Source organism: Mya arenaria, chromosome 3, assembly GCF_026914265.1.
Source record: "Mya arenaria isolate MELC-2E11 chromosome 3, ASM2691426v1".
In the NCBI taxonomy this organism is placed as follows: Eukaryota; Metazoa; Mollusca; class Bivalvia; order Myida; family Myidae; genus Mya; species Mya arenaria.
Genome location: NC_069124.1, coordinates 78,364,626 through 78,385,431, shown reverse-complemented (window position 1 = coordinate 78,385,431; position 20,806 = coordinate 78,364,626).

Genomic DNA, 20,806 nt, shown 5'->3' with positions numbered 1-20,806 from the left:
TATTAATAAATTACAGACAACATATAAAATACATATAATAACATATGATTGATTCTTGTATATTCGAACTTTATATACGCTGGGAGAAGGATTATGTTTGTTATTGGTCCCGGCAGCGCGTTCAGTAAAGATGTTTGCGGCGAACGTTTGCTGTTTGGTTTCCCGCTTTACGTGTATGCGCTGCGTTGCAACAGGGATACAAAACAAAACGTTTGCGAGCGTTTACAAAACGCTCGCCTGACTGAACGCACTGCATGCGAAATATGTATGTATGGATGAACGAATACATTTATTTATATTCGACTTTAAAATAATGAAGTTGAAAATTTGCAATAATATGGCACTTTTTCAGCTCTTATATTATTAATATTTTCATAAAAAAGGTAAGAAGTTTTAATTAAAATAAATTCTACCTTATAGTGTGTATAATTTTGCTGCACACATCCAGCTTAGAGGTAATTGGGAAAATACATACTAGATAATAACGCAGGTACATTTCATACTTTATAATTTATAATGTGAAATTAGCCGCAGTTTCGACACCGACTTTCTAAATTTAGTTATACTTTATATGATAAGATATGGTTGGAATCTCAATCCTAAAACATTTTTAAAAAATATATCCCCAATGGGCATGTCTTATCTACTATGTAAATCTTGTAGGAAATTATATTTTAGCCATTGATTCACCAAACACAAAATACCTTAACATTTCCAATTTTTTGACAAAACCAGGCACCATATAGACATAGATTACAAATATATGACAAGTCACCAAGATTATCTAAATTTATGTACCATTATTATGACAATTCAAATTGACCATGTCCAGCATTGGATTTATTAACTATCTTAAAAGAGCATTCTGTAGATATAATCCAAAGGACTTTGCGATCCACATTATATTCAATAATTTTATCCAAATGGTTAAAATCAACATTCATTTTCAGAGAAAACATAGGATCTACCCAATCTCATTAAAATCAGATCCCCAATACACGCTTCACGACGTTACGCTATGTGGATATAAATTCACGAAAACACACACTATTGAACATACTATTTAAATATATCTTTAAACAAAGAAGGAATTTTATTGTTTTTTTAATTGCTTAACAATTTTTGTAATTTCAGAAATATCAAATGGTGCATTCAATATGTCATTCCTTGAGGGCAGAGAGAAAACATCAAAACGTGCCACGATCCTTTGTATTAACGGACTGAGTTTTTAAATGGGCACACATATCTTCATTTGTTATATTTTCTATAGTGTGTTTTCCTTTTATCGTTATATGCATTTAATAAATTAAAATAAGGTTAAGTATCGGTTAAACGAAAGCTTTTTAGTAACATAATTTTGACAAAGTTGTCTATTTAACATTTTTAAAACTTCTGCTATTCTGAACTATATCGTTAAATATATCCTGCGATTTAAGTTTTTCTACTTGCTGGTATTTTTACGAGCATTATTACAATCTTTTTCAAATCATGTTTTTGTGTCTCTGGCTATTCTTCCTAGAACAAGATTTCTTGAAAATAGATAACAACTACCAGGAGCATTGGTTACTATATCTGAAACTTCAACCATAATAAAAATTGTTCAAATTTTTGGTGAAATGTACCAAAAATGCGTTATCCATTAAATGTTTTACAAAAATGAATATTTTGAGGTTGAAAAATACAAAAACGTTTTCTAAGTCAGTGTTTACAAAAATGGATGATTGAAGGTATGTAAGAAATAAATATCAATGGCGTTTCCGGTCCGGTCCGGCCATTTAGACCCTCGGGCACATGCGTGGTTGGTAACTCGTCAAGCCTCGTTACCGGATCATGCGTGAGCGTTTGGGTCTGAATTTTCTACCGGGACCAGAAACACACGGTATATATTATTAATCTTAATATAAGAAAAAATATATTGGTATTTGCCATATCAGTTTTGTTTGAGAATCGTTCAGGGGGGGCGTCTAGTGCGCCCCTGTATATTCTCTTGTGCTTGGCAAGTACTTATTTGGAAACTTGAAGATAGGTGTTTACGCTAACACTGTTCTTTTACCATTTGTATGAACCTTTTAATCATTCCAACGTTATATTTTATTTTGTGTGTTATCATACATTATTCAGAATTTTTTCGTGTACGCAATTTTATTTGTTTTCAATAAAGGCTGACAAACGATACAGGCTCACTTAGAAGTTGATCGTAAATTAAACATATTGGATGTTTGATATAGTCAAATAGATTATGCCGGGATTATCGATAAGTAATGTCCAAACAAATTTGGTTAAAATTGCCACACTTATTAAATGAGTCCTTAAAACACTCTAATCGATCCCGGCTCGTCAAAGTATATTGTATGTGATTTAAACATACCAGCACAATTAAAAGCTTATTTGTGAGTGCTTATGATTAGAAACATTTCTTTGCTACGGTTAGATTCTGCCAAACTTCAGTCAATCGTCTCTTGCTCATCTATCCCAATGTTTACATTTTTATGATATGGAAGACTTAGTCTCCTCAAGAAGTTGCTATAAAACAATGACAAACACATTTCCGAAGCATTTCGTCATTTTTGTCCTAAAACGTTAAGCTGAATAATTAATTAGTTAGAGATGCTATTTGTTCGGCCGCCATGTCTCTAGACCGGCATGTACAATGGTGGTTCTTACCGCTAATGGCTGTTGTTTTGCTGCAGTATTGTCAGGAGCCTGTTCAGTGTACGTGCCCGTTTCTAAAGACACATCAGCTGCTGACCAACTTCTGTGAATGGAGCCACTGGTTGCCGTGGAACTGCTCGTGCTGCGGTACTAACGTGGCGGGCTATAACACGCTGGCCGAGCGAAGGAGGGGCGTGTGCTGCAACACCAGCCTGACGCTGGACAATTGCCTGAAATCCTGCGGATATACGCGCGATGACGGGAGGGAGACTGAACAGTGCCACGTCGCGTGCGGTTCCAAGACGACGGTTAGTTCCTGTATTCCACCTGCACCCCCGCCCGTACCGCCTTCTTTGGCGACCGCTGTCCACAGGGCATGCCCTTTCATGCTGACCGGCCAAATCCTAAGCTATTGTGAATTTAGTGACTGGTTACCGTGGAACTGCAGCAAGTGTGTGAATAACTTTCCTGGAAATACTATGAAAACTCAACGCTTACGAGCAATCTGTTGCGATGCTAATCATACCGTACATAGTTGTTTGAAAGAATGTGGCCAACATCCGCTCGGCGATAGAGAAATCGAACTTTGTATAAAAGTTTGTCCCCTGGACCACACAACAATTTCTTTGACTTTTAAACCGGCTACTACCTCTGCGTCAACTTTGAGAAGTACAAAAACTACAACAAAAAACGTTCCAACAACATCGAAGTCTGCATCAATCTTAACGTCCATGAACGCCACATATTCTAGCACAAGTATGATGCTTACATCGACTACAGTTGTTCCCTCCACGGCAGTTTCATTGCAAACTCCTAAACCAATATCCAGTGTGGCAAAACCGACAAAACTTATCATGACAACAGAAAACAAAACTTCTACAACAACGATTCCTACAACCACAACAACATCTACGACTGCGATGATACCAACCACAGCTCCCTTATTAAACACTACAACTTCGATGGTCGTGTCTTCTGTGACACATATTTCAAACACTAACAGAACACTCTCGAGTTCTAAGAGAACAGCATTCTCCCCAATAACATCAAAACTACCACAACATATGACAACTAAGATAAAGCCATCCGCGCCGGCCATCTTTTTACATACAACTTCTAAGCGCGCAACAATGACACCGAGGCAACAAACAAGTACATCGACAAAGAGTACAAAGATAAACAGATGGAATTCGTCAAGTAGTACACCACGTTCATCATTGCCACCGCGGAACGATAGCACTAGTACGCCAACCTACCCGACCTCGACGGCTCGCGCACAATATCCTAGCAACAACACCATCCCTACAATGAGTTCCGGGCAGGGTCACTGGTGTAACTTAGGCCCATTCAAGCTGAAGAGCAATCCCGATGCTCCAAGTAAGTAAACAAAAGTCAATAAATTATTGCAATTTTTCTGAAATTCCGAATTTGCATGGAAAAAGAGGCAGCTCAAAATCAACTTCTAGATACACTGGTAACTTTTCTCAAAACTTCATATTTCATAGTAAACTATTAAAAATAAAATGAGCAATTCAGATACACGTTAAATTTGCAGCGTGTGAAACGCATCAATTCAAATCCTCTTTTTAATTGAATATTTTTCGAGTAAATAAACACGTGCACCCTGGCTTAGTCTATGTAGGTACAGAAAAGCTGTCGGCTGAAGCCAAGTTTGACTAGTTAACATAATTTTCTAAAAATGTATTTAATAAATGCTCCATACATCATCCATTTCTTCTGTTGTTGTTTTTATTCCAAACCTGCACATTTAGAAACAACGAGCGGCCAACCGTAAAATATGATTTAAACACACATTTTAGAGAACCTCTTGCAGGTGATACATACCAACACATCTTACTTCTGGGATGCAGTTTTTACGATAATGCCATTGTATATATTTGCTTATTTAAGAATTGATGGTCATTCGAACATACATGATAGCGGTCAGTGTTTAAGTTTAGGTAAAAATGCATGGCGCTTTCAGAGCTCTTTTTAAAGAAAAAAACTGACAACGATGGATGAAGCACGGACTATTTGGTGTATTGATAAACTTCTGTTGTCACGTGACGTTGTGCGTCTCTCTTTTACAGAATGTCACCCATCCTGACCTAAATTTGGCTGCTGGGTGTATGTTTGATTTTAAATTTTATTTGTTTGGTCATAAACGCAATTAAAATTTGTAATAAATTGTCAAATTTTGAAAATTCTGTAAGAATATGGAGTAGGCGGAGTCTGTCAAGGATATCGAGTTCTAAGATTACGAAGCAGATATTGCGCCATTGGACGAGAAGCATAGTAAGGGACGGATGAACAATAACAATGGCTTAAATCTCAAGTCAAATAAGGGGGCCTGCATTGATCTATCTATTTAAACGACAAAGGACAATGTTACCTTTCGAGCATTTGGTTTGTAAGCATGATATTTGTGGACGAGAATATATTTTGTAATCTTCTGTATTAAAATGTTTTAAAAGGTATTTTTTCCGGGAGAAGGACACGCTCTGATATCAGATTTATTAAAAGAAACAAAGCCAGTTTGTAGATATCTGGTATACAATACAATTTAACGTTAATTTTAGAAAAGTTGTTTCTAGCGATGCACCTGTATTATTTTCTTCACAAGATTATATAAAGAAAATTTACACCATGTTAGAACAACGGCGCAAATTCAAGGACATGAGTGGAAAAATGGCCGATGATCGCTAAATTTTTGTCATAAGAATTGTTTTCTCATGCACTACTCAATTAAACGGTAATGCAACATACCAATTAGCTACTGTAAGCTCTATGTATTGTGCAAGAAACCATCGATCTGATATTTGGAGCCCTGAGTTGCCAAACCCTTATGTTCATTAAATATTTCAATAACATATGAGTATTGACCCTTGTATCACTAAATAAGACTACAGTATGGTATAGCTATTCTGCTCTTAGACCTGCCCCTGTAGTTTATATATGCTCTTGTTTGACACATTTGGATTACAATCCTCTAGTTGTCCTCTACCATGTATACTCTACCATGCTCCCTAGGTCTTGATATGCACCACTGAAGTATCTTATACTGACAAGAACGCTTTTAGAAGAAATTTTATTTTACAATTTTCTACATTAAATGTTATTTGAATTTATTACATTGACCTTTCATGCAATTGTACTAACACTTAATCGTGTGTCTATTGTATTTGCACGAAACTCTTTCTTTAGGTAAATGACGTAACTCTGGGATCATTCAGTATTTCTATAATTAGTATTTTATTTTCGAAAACGTGTTTTCGCTATGTCACTGTCTGTTCACTATGTTTTGTATTATTCCACAATTCAACTTATCCCCAACCTTCATTGTGACCGTTTGGCTTTGTGAATATATACATTAATAAATGTCTAACAATTTCAGTGTGGTTCATGTTTTAACGTTGTCATAAAAATACAGGTGCCCTTGACATCACATTTCTGTCCGTCAACTAGATAAGGTACTAGTATCAGGTACTTCGATCAGCATCTAACATAGTCTTGATTTTAGTTGTATTGAACATACAGTATGTCGCACGTATTTGTTTAAATTTATAAAAACAAATAAAAATCAAAAAATCAAAAAAGGTCAAAGTCCGCCATCAATTATATGGCTTTATACACGGCCCTAAGCCAAGGCGAGATTAATTAAGTTTTTTTAGTTGTTGTTACTTAAACTTACAAAATGTTTATTTGATAATTATTGACCAATGAATAAACGTTTCGTCTAACTTTAACCAAACCAAAGAATTTACTAGTTTTATACATTTGGCTGCTGTGATGGTATTCAATATTGGTCTTAAATGGATCTAAGAACGATGTAGCTAACCGGATTACTGGTTATTATTACTGACCAATAGAGTGAATATGGTCAAGGATGCATGACTATGAGATTTACTTAAGTAGAATATCGATTACCACCCCTGATGTTTTACAAACGCATTTCCGGTGACATAAATGTTTTATTTGCGAATGAATTAAAATATGCGTCTGATATTCAGCGTCGTCGAGCACAGGCGGATTAATATTTATTTTCAAGCCAGATTACTTTTCTAAAACATCGGGACGGCGAGTCCTAGTAAAGACAACTAAAATCCTTTATCCTTTGTTTCAGTCTCGATATGTGTGCTGATACTGATATGTATCTGCGTTGTACTCGCCATCATAGTTGCCTGTATCGTCCGGCGACTCTGTCGAAAGAAGGAAAAGGCGCACTCAACTCGTGTGAACCCTTTCATACCAAGACTAGCAGACAGCGTGTGGTGACATTGACTTTTGTTCCAAGACTATTGCAAACACTATGTATGCTATATCTCTATAACAAATCGAAATCAATGCCCCTAAATCCCTAAATAAGTGAAAATGTTCTTGAAAACCAACGATATGTGATGCATCTCTGTCTCATACATGTACAACGTTGAGGGCAAACATTACATAACCGTTTGATTAAAGTACTTTGTCGATATGTATTATTTAATTTATTTTAGATAATGTATACAAAGTTGGAATTTTTTGTAATGAACAGTTTTTCAAACACCGCTAAATGCTTACATTGACAGTTTATTATAATTTATAAACTTGACATCCATTGTGAACTATTTACCAAAATAATTTTATTTCTGATGCAAATGTCATATATTCAGCAGTAAAACTACATATCTTCTCTTAGACATTGATTTCCTCCCAATTCTTGCTCGGATATGCCGCCTATTTCACCAGCGGCGTTCCAATAGCAAGGTATATTCTAGCTAAAGAACTTAAGCGAACACGCTATATATTACCTTTTGGGACGTGTTCGCTGAAGAGAACGCCGTATCCAAACCCAACCAGAATTCGTGACATTTTTAGGTCGCGCTGTTATTTCACTTGTTTGCATTACACAGAAAAAATAACTATATTAGCAGGTAAATGAAGTGAAATGTAGTTCACAAACATATATTCAAAACCAAAAAAGCTTAATGGATAGGTGTTTTACCTTTATAATAAATCCGATTATAAACATTCCTTAATTAGGTCATAGTTGTGTTTAAATTTAATCACGTGATAACAAGATTTTCAGAAAATACCCACATGACATACATTTGACCTCACAAATGTAAAGTTTATTTTGCTGTTATTTTTCTATTTTGAATGATAAGAAATCTAATAGATAACAAATTTGGTATATATTAATTACACATAGTTTTATTTAATAATATTATTTTTCAACCTAAATGCAATTGGTTTCAATTAAATAAACAATGTAAAGCCGATGCTTAAATTAAAATCAATCGTCGTCATCATGGTCATGTGATTGCCGAGTCATTTTATTGGATAGTCGTAGTAGGTTGATTCTGGTTGACTTTGGTAAGAGGGTTACGCCATAACTTTTAAGTGTAGTAAACATAAAAAAATAAATATCTACATTAAAGTTATGGAAGCCAGAACTAGGTATATTCCACCAGACGAGGCAAATTATGGATGAATGCTTGCTGATTACAACCTGATGTCTTACAATTAAAACATAAAGAAATGCTTGCACAAAGGTTCCACAGATGGAAGCTTTGCAAGAAACACTTACGGGTGCGCAATAAGACATTTCCTCACTTCGAATCAGCTTATCAGATATTAAAACACGATTTGACGACAAAGAGAGCTATGGAGAGATTCGCAAATTGGATGAGCATCTACGTACAGTTGACAGAGCGATTCTCACTGTACAAGATAAATTAATCAGCTTCTTCTCCATAACACCAATTGAAACGTCCGGAGATACAACTGATTCGTGTAAAGAGCCCCGAAAACCGACAAATGATTCGTATGCCAACGACGTTGTCTCTCGTGACGTACCCGAGGAAGGCTTGCATTATGAAAATGTTAAACTTGAAACGAAAAAGAGTACCTACCCTACGTTATCTCTTCACAAACCAGAGAGTTTCTACCCTACATTCTGTTTCAACAAACCTAAGCGTACCGGCCCTACACACCATCTTGACAAACCCGAGCCCCTACCGTAACGAATGGGCATTCATCAAAGCAAGTATATCATCGTGGTCGAAATGGTACCAAGTACATAGGCAAAAACGTGAACTTTGACACTTCTGTTAGAGAAACGCATGCTAAAAATGTATATAAAGAAAAACGAGTTTATTTCAACAAGAAATTCGAACAATCTTATGAAAACTATCAGCATGACGACAATGAAGACGCCTTTGAAAGTAATGTCAAGAAATGTGCGAAAAGCTACTTTATAGGTGGTTTTAGGTCGTCTATAACTGAAGCAATAATTGAACACTATATCAGTGAAAAGGGGCTTCAAGTGAAATAGGTTTCCATATCAGGATCCAAACGACAAAATGTTATCGTTCGCGTTGGAATCGAGGATAATGGAAACGCCGATGACATCCTGGAAGACTTCTTCTTCCCCCGAGGAATCGTGTGCCGGCCATGGAGGCCAGCCATCCGGGTGAACCGAAGACCGCTACACCGTAAACAACAATGAGACACTCGAACAGCTGGAAAGTGGCGACATAAATGAATTCATACACAACAGGTACCAACCACTTGACATTGAGTGATCCTGATAAAAAGCTATTATTTGCACTGCATATTACCATAAGAAATAATGTGGAATGTGTTAATATAGTCATCATAATATGTATTACCTATTCTTAATTACATGAATGATATTTTTTATAAATGTATTCATTGTGCTTAATTAAAAAGTCACTTAGATAACTTGCACTTGACATTATTCCTGTCGCATTCCAGGTTGCGAGTGTTAAAAAGCTATTATTTGCACTGCATATTACCATAAGAAATAATGTGGAATGTGTTAATATAGTCATCATAATATGTATTAACTATTCTTAATTACATGAATGATATTTTTTATTTGTTGTTTAACACTCGCAACCTGGAATGCGACAGGAATAATGTCAAGTGCAAGTTATCTAAGTGACTTTTTAATTAAGCACAATGAATACATTTGTGGAATAAGTGAGCATTGGCTTTACAGACAAAATTTGCATTTTATGAACATGATAAATAGCAGTTATACTAACATTGCCATAAGTGACACCGATCTAGATATTCCGAGTAAGCGTCAAGTTGGTAAAGGCGGCCTTTGCATATTATGGCATAAGAACTTAGACGAGTATGTACCAGTTCTTAATCGAAAATTCCTATGTTATAGGTATTGAAATTGGTATTAACGCCGGAAAATCATTTCTTTGTTTTTCAAACGTATTTACCATGTACTAACCATAGCATACTAGTATATAAATATAAAGCATGCATAGATGATATAGAACATATTATAAGTACGAATTCGTTAAAGGGAAATGTTGTATTAAAGGGTTACATAAATACTCAACTACCAAGTAGAAACTATGACCCGAAATTCATGCTTGACGCACGAGGAAAGATGATTTCTGAATTATTAGTTAACTATGACTTAAAACCTGTTAACTCATTGCCATTATGTCTAGGTTTAGAATATTCAAATATATCGTAAACGTCAAAACGTGAAACATTTTTAGATTACATTTTCATTGCACAAGACTGTATCCCCAATGTATTTTCATGTACAATTGTTGATGACAATGCTTTAAACGTCTCTTCTCATAAACCTATAATTTGCACTTTACGATAGTGTACCCCAGGGAATGTTAACGATACAAGTAATAATGCATGCAGGTCCATTAACTGGAAGGGTCTTAAAAAACGCCATGTTGATCGGCATACTCGTTATATGGGAAATAACATGTCTTTAAAAAGGCTTTTAAATTTGGATGTTTCAAATACACGTGACGTAGATGTTTTGTACGATAGTATTGTTAATGTTATTTAGACTACCAATTCCACTATAATACCAACGCCACCATTTAAACAATATATGAAGCCTTATTGGAATGAAAGATTGACAGATATGCACAAATCGATGAAAATACTTAGAAATGATTGGATAGAAAACGGACAGAAGGTCATGACTGCGAAAGTTACTGCACATACAAAAATGCAAAGTGTAAATTTCGAGCAGCACACCGTGAATATGTGTTAGATTACAACAAAACTGCTGTAATTGGACTAAATGAGACTGTTGAAATTGATAATGATGCATTTTGGAAATTAATAAACATACCAGAGAAAAAACCGACGGAAAAAACATTTAAAATGGTTTTTGATGGAATAGAATGCACAAGCCCTGAAGATATTAACAATGGTTGGAGGATGTACTTTGAAAACTTGTATACTCCTTCAAACTTCCATGCGTTTAATGAAAATCCTCTTTCTTATATTCAGGAAAAACTTAAAACGATGAACGAAGTGTTTAAATCATCAGACAGCAGTGATATTATTATAATAGAAAATGACATTATAACAGCACTTAAAACATGCAAAAATAATAAGGCATGTGGGTATGACGGTATATATTATGAAAACATTAAGTACGGGGGCTCTATCTTTCTCCATCTCTTAAACTGTTTTCAAGCATGGCAAAAACAGGCTATTGTCCAGTCAATATGAAAAAGGGAATAATTACTATACTTTTCAAGGGCGGTAATAAACATAACTCGGATCCTTACAATTACAGAGCGATATCATTATGCTCCACAATTCTAAAGCTTTTTAAAAAGATTATAATCATCAAAATCAACATATATAGCAACATACATATACACGAATTACAAGGCGGGTTCCAAAAAGGCTTAAACTGTATGTCTACTGCTTTTATGGCTAAAGAATGCATACATTTCACACGTGAAAACAACTCAAAACTGTATGCTTGTTATTTAGATGCAAAAAAGCTTTGGACAACTTAAATTTTGAATGGCTTGTCTACAAGCTTTATGACATAGTGATCTCACCTAAGTTTCTCAAAATACTGAGAAATATGCTTTCAGATATATACAGCTGTGTCCGAACAAACAATATCGTGTCAACATGGTTCCAAATACGAAAAGGGGCGAGGCAAAGGCCAGTGTCGAAGTTAATTTTATTATGTCATCTACATAAATAGATTAATAGAAAAGTTGGCCTGCCATGGCAGTGCTTTTAAAAATTGCTATAAAAATATATACCTTAGCACTGTGATTCCAAAGGCTCTCTACGGTTGCGAGTTATGGAGTGACCTCCAAGATCATTATAATTGGCACTTGCACGAGCCCACAGAATATGTGTGAAATATATGCAAAATATGCCAGTATATACAAGAACAGTGATTGTTTGAAGTTGTGCTGGAATCTACTCATTAGAAACATATATAGACAAAAGAAAATTACTATTTTTTCGGACAATTGTGCGGTACTGATTACACAAAAAGGTTAAAAAAAACATTCCTATTAAGACTATGCAAATTCGCAAGTGAACCAAGTGCAGTAACATGTTTTATTCCGGACATTTACAGAATCTTAGGCAAATATAAACTTATGCATGTATTATGCCACTTCCAGAGAGACGCAATTTTTCCGAGTCTGATAGCTGGAGATCTGCTGTAAATAACTTTATCAACAATCTTGTTGTATGTGATTACAAAATATTACAGGAAAACGATGTGAACCTACGATTATTTAAATTTATCCATCACGATTATGAACCTTGTGTATTGTGGCAGTTTAGTAACATGTAGAGAGCTGAAAAATTGTAGGACTGCTATGCTTGTTATTAGTAAATATTTTTCAAGATGTTTTGTGTCCAAATGCCAAGAATGTGAAAAATTTACAGAACAAATGGTTTTACACAAAATAATGTTTTGTAAAATCTCGAGCTCTTCTAGAGACGATTTATGGATAACGTTATGTACATGTAAATGTCGAAGTGCCAAAGTTTTCCTTGAGTTCAGTCATCTTAAACCTAATGAGAAATTAATCGAACTTTTAACTGGTTTTCCGCAGCTGTCTATAGAGGACACAGTTAGAGTCAAGGCTTTCAAGGCGGCACTGAAGTACATTAGGATCATGTATAAATACGGATACAACAAATAATAACTCCCGTGAATATGACCTAGACTTTCGCTTTTCATCGTTTAGGTTATTTTGGGCTAGCACTGTATACATTCAAAAGATAAACAAGAAATTATAATATATGTAAACAAATCAATAACAATAAGACGTCGTAGAATGGGGAAAGGTTAATGAAATTACAAACTATGTTTCTTTCACTATATATTAGTACATGTACAGATACAGTTAACATACAGTATTACTATATGTATTATTTATAATTATCCTTCTTATCTTATATATTTGTTTGTTGTATTTAATTTATGTAAACTTTTGTTTTTTATGTTCCTTTGTATTATGTTCTGATTATAATGTGTCATGTCTTTTGATATCGGAGGAAATAAAGAACCTCTCTCTCTTTCTCTCTCTTTCTCTCTCTCTCTCTCTCTCATTCGTGTCATAAAGAATCATAATATTATAAATGTATGTAATATATACTTTGGTTGAAAGTTGACTCCACTCACTTGCAATTAATCAACACTGTTGGATTATATTCCAACAACAGTTTCACTCTCTTCCACGAATGTTACAATATCACGACGGAAACACTATACTATGCAACCAAACAGCAACGCTCACCTCTCCACTTACAACAGTTTCACTCTCTTCCACGAATGTTACAATATCACGACGGAAACACTATACTATGCAACCAAACAGCAACGCTCACCTCTCCACTTACAACAGTTTCACTCTCTTCCACGAATGTTACAATTTCACGACGGAAACACTATACTATGCAACCAAACAGCAACGCTCACCTCTCCACTTATATCTACCAATAGTAATGGATGTATGTCACGAATATCGGTACAAAAAACAACGCTCAAGTCATCGCAAAAGACGCCAGCGGAAGTGATAACCAACAAAATCAGCAGATCTTCTTTGATGGCTTCATCTTCTTCCAGCTGACCATTACTACACACATATCAGCTAAAGTAATAGTAGCTAAAATGTACAAAGATATCAGAAAGTATAAACGGTATATTAATGTTGTAAGTACAGTTGATGGTTGCGGTATTATTGATGGTATTATGATAGGTAAGGTAAACTGGATGTTATAAGCCTTTACTGGTGTCAAATTTGGCGAGTGTGTAGGTTATATTAACAGTGATATTACATTACATTACTACTTAAATTATTTACTGTGGCTATTGATACTTCAGCCACGATATTCACATCCTATTCTACTTCTCAAATCACATCAATACACAATACATGTGTAGCTATTTGATACTTGATCTTCTTTTACTGCAACAGTTTCTATTACGACTGCTAATATCTCCATTACTGTTCCTCCGTTTCTATCCACAGTGACTAATACTTTCTCAGCTACAACACCCACGTCCACTTATACTACCGAGCTGTCACTGATTTCATTTTAAAGCTGCGTGTTGATCTATGTTTGACATTAGTTGTCATCGTTTTATTCATATTGGTCATCAGGAAACTTGTCAGAAGGAAATAAAAGAAAGGTTTACGGGTGGAAAATCACATAGCCGCGGATCAGGGTGAAGTGAATGACATATATACACAATATACCGATGGACAGAAGTTTTTGAGATTAATTTGGTTTTGTTTTATCAGCTGGTAGTCCTTTATCAACAATGTTCAAATCATACCACCGGGGTCAGGTTTTGGCCAGCACGTTTGGTCTTAATATGTATTCATAAATATTTTGGTCCACTTGCCGAAATCAAATATATTGGAATAGATGTAGGCCATGTTAAAATCACCCGAGGTAATGCTTGTCAAATAGCGCACGAAATACTACTATCTCTGAGTATGAAACGACAAGTAATGCGTGTCGTCTTTTCTGCCTGTCATTTAGAATGCCAAAACAAATCATAACCAATACTGCTTAAAATATGGTTTTGCCAGGTGGCTTACGTGTTAAGTGCTAGCGACAATGAGTGATGTGTATGACCTCGGTGTATAACTCTTTATATTTATACATAATTAGAACTATTATAAAGACAGTAAATGGCATATTTGTCAGTCTAAAGCGCTCAGTAAGACTATAGAATGCGATGTACGGTACGCCTTGGATCTGTGCCAATAGGGCCATTTTGGTTTTGCTTAATAGACCGATCTTAGGCTAAATTTATAGAACCACTAAATATCCATAGAGCAGGAATGAACTAAGCTCACTGTTTTTAATTTTGTATTCTTTGTGTAATATTTACACCTTTCAGGGATTTTGACTTGAAATGGAAATGATCGTAACATATTTTTAGTAAAAATCAAGATTAAGTAATAAATTTAGCTTAATAAAATGAGTAACTTAAAACTTGGAACGCTTCAGAACATTCAAGGAAATTGGGCTAGAGCAAAAGAGACTATAATGTTAAAGGACAATTGAATCACACAAGAAGATTTTGTTTGTTTGTTTTGAAATATTGTGTATCTTAGCCAATGAACGCATGGTAAGCGTCTTGAATAAATATGTCCTTCTTATAAAACACATTCTTGTCGTCACTGACAACCTTTTGCTACTGCATACAAGATCTAGAGGTTGCACTTATTTGTTGACCAATGAGAGTTCAATGCTATCCACATTTTCGTCTGTTTATATTCCATTGAACGTTTTGGCCCCAGACTACCAATGTATATTTTTATGATTTTATAAGTTTACAAGTGGTATCTACAAAATGTGTGTACATTTGGTAAAGCCAAAGTCTGTTGCGGCATGTATTCCGCAGAGCTCATACACAGAGCTATTGAGGAGTATAAGTATATTTCATGTGTTCCGGTAGGGATGGAAAAAAACGACCTGAGGGCACGCGCGTAAGCCTGTAACGAGGCTTGCCGAGTTACCAGCCACGCAGCTTGCCCGAGGGTCGGATTTTTCGATCCGGACCGGAAACACATGATTGATATTTTTCTTGCATATCTAAAAATATCAATTTGTGGAAAAATTGACGTAGAAAAGGAACATTTTTACATTTCACCAAAAAGTCCGTGCGACGTTGTTTACTGACGTCATCAAGCGCAGTAATTTTAAATAACTAAAAATCGAGCTTTTACGATTATTTATTTTCAAAAATTAAAAGTCTTGCATAGATATATATTTGGTTGCGCTTTATTGAAAAAGTATAATATTATTTTCATAAATCGTGCAATAAAAGAAATAAGAAGCGGCGCGTTGTTTCGCGTGACTCATCTTACATGGGGGGTGTAAAATGGGGTTTTCCAGCACTGGTCATATGACCGGAAACACACGTCCGGTATGCAAAAAAAAATCGTTATTGAACAGTTTGGTTATCTGTTTTATTACGTCACTGACCCAAAACGGGCCGTAACGTAGACGTTGAAACAAACCGGGTTCTTAATACCAGAGGCATACTCCGCTACGCCCGTGCGTACAAATCAATTTTGGTTTTCCGACATTAGGAATAACATTCGTTGGCTTTAAAGGATTAAAATTAACATGGTTAGTTTTACAGGTTTAAGTTTGTCGTAATATCACTGAATATTGGCTTAGAGCCATGAACATCTTAAAAGAGGTTCCTATATAACTATTCTTCCCATATTTTCTAGGTAAGGGGACTGACCCCTTTCCGTCCCACCCATATTGAGACCAGACTAATTAAACAACGTTCAGGGCATACGGGCGTACGATTCAAAATGCTCCCGGTACGCCCTTAATACTCCTTAAATTGTTGTATTCAGTAAGCATATTAGAATATATTTTTTACGTTTTACAGAAATAAAAGGATCGTTCGGGCTACACCATCACTGGACTGCGTCCACTCTACGGGCTCTTCTATTTTATGCCTAAGTCTAACGGTGACAATATATATACACTAATATAGTATACATATTGCTAACCACTGCTCAGGAAGGCGGAAGGAAAACTATTAGGGAGAAAAACTAGTCGTATATGGATTGGTGACACACCTGAGTACAGCACCTTGAACGGCGATGAGAAAAAATACATAATTTAGTATCAAAATTGCCTAGGATTCGCTGGAGAGGCAATTGCGCACACAGTAAAAGTGCAGTGTTTTTGTAAACACTTTTTTATTTGAATGGTTTGGACGACTAATAGCATGTATTGATAGTGCATATTTAAATCTGATCATGATCTATGTCGATATTTAATAATGAAAAAGCACCCGATAAACCTGCATGTTCAGTGGGTAGTCAAAATGACTTCACACTGTTCCGTGTCAGGACAGTACTTATTAAGTCGTGACTGTGTCTGTAACGGAGAAAAAGATAAACTTTTCAGCTCACATCGCTAAAGTAATCGTTAGAGATTAGCTTTTCCTTTTATCTATATCGATGTGTATTTCTAAACATCCCACTGGACAAACAATGCCAAAAAGGGCATGAAGTCCGCCCAAATCCGTGAGGTGAATTTCAAAATAAGTGCATCACCAAAAGCCTGTAAAAGCAATAATATAGTAGAAGCAGGAGAGTTTGTATTAGAATTAGAAGAAGTTGTGTTGGTTGTTCTGGTTAAGGCTGTTGTTGTTGTTGTTGTTGTTGTAGTGGTGTGATTGGTAGAAGCAGAAGTGAAAGTGTGTTGTTTTATTTGTTGTTGTTTTGATTATTGTTGTTCCATATGTTGTCTGTAGTGGTATGTTATATGTTGTCTGTAGTGCACGAAAGTGCATTTTATATATATATGTATGAATTTTTTTACAAATGTTTTGTACTTGCCACCATTTTTGTATGATATTCGGCCACATGGGTCTATGATCTACTGGTGTATAAATGATCTGTTCTATTTTATTCTATATATACAGATATGAAATGAAACAAGATATACCACAATATATATACAGATATGAAATGAAACAAGATATACCACAAGACAGAAATTTAAAGGAAAATACATGTATACAAAGAAAAACAATCGAGGAACCGTGAATTATTGAAAGTTGAGTGTATTGTTGTTTATTATTATCTAAAAAAAGGACAGAACATGTCGATGTTTCCGAAAAACGCTAGTAACAATATTGAAACGTTTCCAAGAAAATGTGTGATAGTGTCCTTTTAAGAAAAGAATATTTCCAATTGGATTTCGAAACAAATGTTTAAATCATTTATTTCTTCCGGGTCGTGAGCAGCTTAAAAAAGTAAGACATGCGCATAATTTTGTTCAATCAAGCACTTGATAAGAAAGATTTATTTTATAAGTTTGGGGGCCTTTTTACGTACAGAAAAACGTTGTTATTATAGTTGTCATGTTTTTTCAACGGTAACAAACGAGACTCATAGAGGTGCGGAAACTTACTGTTCCAATCCTCTCTAGGGGCGGTACGTTGCAAATTAACATTGCGATCGTGCACTGTTTGAGTAATTGTCGAGCACATTGCTACGTTTACTTGCAAACATTATTATATTTGCAATTATTAATTTTCATCATCCTCACCACCACTTGCACCATCCCGAGCATCATCGTCACCACCAGCAGCACCATCACAATCATCATCTTCACCACCACCAGCAGTACTATCACAATCATCATCGTCACCACCAGCAGCACAATCACAATCATCATCCTCACCACCAGCATCACCATCACAATCATCATCGTCACCACGAGCAGCACCATCACAATCATCATCGTCACCACCAGCAGCACAATCACAAGCATTATCGTCACCAAAAGCAGCTCCATCACAAGCATGATCGTCACCAACAGCAGCACCATCACGAACATCATCGTCACCACCAGCAGCTCCATCACAAGCACCAACAGCAGCACCATCACAAGCATCATCGTCACCACCAGCTGCACCATCACAATCATCTTCGTCACCACCTGAAGCACAATCATCATCCTCACCACCAGCATCACCATCACAATATCATCGCCACCACGAGCAGCACCATCACAATCATCATCGTCACCACCAGCAGCACAATCACAAGCATTATCGTCACCAAAAGCAGCTCCATCACAAGTATGATCGTCACCAACAGCAGCACCATTACGAACATCATTGTCACCACCAGCAGCTCCATCACAAGCACCAACAGCAGCACCATCACAAGCATCATCATCATCACCAGCAGCACCATCACAATCATCATCGTCACCACCTAAAGCACCATCACAAGCATCATCCTCACCACCAGCAGCACAATAAAAAAATCATCCTCACGACCACTTGCACTCTCACAAGCATCATCGTCACCACCAGCAAATTAGATTAAATCAAATTAAAATTAAAATCTAATTCAGAAAAAATAAATCAATAAAATAAAATATTTATTTTCAAATTAAAATAAATGAAATTAAAATTCAATTACAAAGATCATAATAATCTCTGCCTACAAGAAAAGTTCTAGAACAAAATCTATTATCCTGATTCAGCAACTTTCATCCATCGTTCAACCATTTTTGGTTATGACGAAAAAATGTTACGACTTACCTGTAAGATCTGCGCTCCGATAGTAATTTACACCCACACGGGCTTAAGTATAAATGACCATTTTCGTGCGCACAACCCAAAAGTTTTTCTGGTAACATTACAGGTAAGTGTACAATTTATTATTTTAGGAGTATGATTTACTATTTTATTTAGACTCTTTTTCATAAATTGTTTTCAGTCTTTCCTACTGAGTTGTATATTGAATAAGGTTAAAAGAATGATTTTATAAACATGTTTAGTATTTTATTTGAATTTCTGTTTGCTGTCATGTTTCTTGAACTAGTATAATTCTATAAATTCCTCAATTGTATTGAAATGTTTTAGAAAAAAAAATCATTTATATTTATTTTATTCACGATATTAAATTAATTTTGTTACAATTTAGTATGTTAAAAATTGTATCATGCTATTCATATGTTGCTTTTAGTCAAATTTGTTATTTTATTGTATTATTTATTTATCACAATTTATGACCAATTATGACCTTTCTAATAAAGAAGTTTTTCTGGTTATCTTACAGTTTTGTCTTCTGGTCGTGTTTCGGATTGAGAGACAAAACCTTGTACCTCCTAATGAAAATTGAAAAATGAATTTGTATTTCGCTTCCCCAGTTGGTACGAACCTCCAACATCCAACGTAACAACACAAATCTGTAACAATCGTCGTCACAACATAAGCACCATCACAAGCATCACCGTCACCTTATAAGCACCGTCACAAGAGTCATGGTTACCACGAGTATTATCGTCACTACAACTCATACCATTACAAGCACCACTCATCATCATTATTTTGATATTATTTAATTTGATATCATAAAAAAGGGCCATACAGAACACATGGTACGCGTTAAAGATGCCGAACACATGTACATACGAATATGCCTGGTATTTACTTGTTCTAATTATATGTTTAGATCGTTCGCTTTAAAGACCACTTCACATCAGTTGAGAAACACGTTCACTATATAAATTGGCCACAGACAGCAATTTAATTTATCAGCAAACAACAACAACACTCTTATTGAAATCAGTAGTTCATAGTAGTTCAACAATATAATTATCGTTTCCACTCTGCTGTCAAAATTTCTACCGTCGCAGTCTTCAAATAAAATTGATATGACATGCAACGCTTTCGCAGTTGAAATGTAAACACGACTGTCAAATCTTAAAGAAAAGGATTTAGCAAAATATTTTTTCGATCCTAGTCCATCACGTTAATCCTCCTTAATCTCGCATGACAAGGTTACCGAACAACCAGACACCACACTCGTTAAAAAAGCATTTAAAATTAGTGTATTTTAACTCACAAAGACTGTGTTTTCGCAGCGCGTGAGGAAACTTGTGATCAGAAAAATCCACAAAATATGTTCGTGCAGGAGACGACAGTCGAAAAGATACATACAACAATTATACGGATTTTCTCTGACAAGAAAGTTGCCTTTCTTTTATTCATTTTTATGTCAATATTAGGCCTACATAGCAGTAACATCAGCTCTTGCAATATCCGTATTACAAATGAAACTCTGAACGAATGTCAAGTATCGCTGTGGTTTCCGTGGAACTGTACTTGTTGTGGACCGAATGTTCCGATGTATTTGCATCTGGCATCGAGGGTTAAGGCACTTTGCTGCCCTCACGCCAAACAAGCTCAAGACATGTGTTTGGACTACTGCAACTACACAATAGCAGATTTTACAAGTGTCGAATTATGTCACACCGCTTGCTCCAAAAAGACAGAGCCTTCTCATTGTCAATTTACGACAAGCAGTAC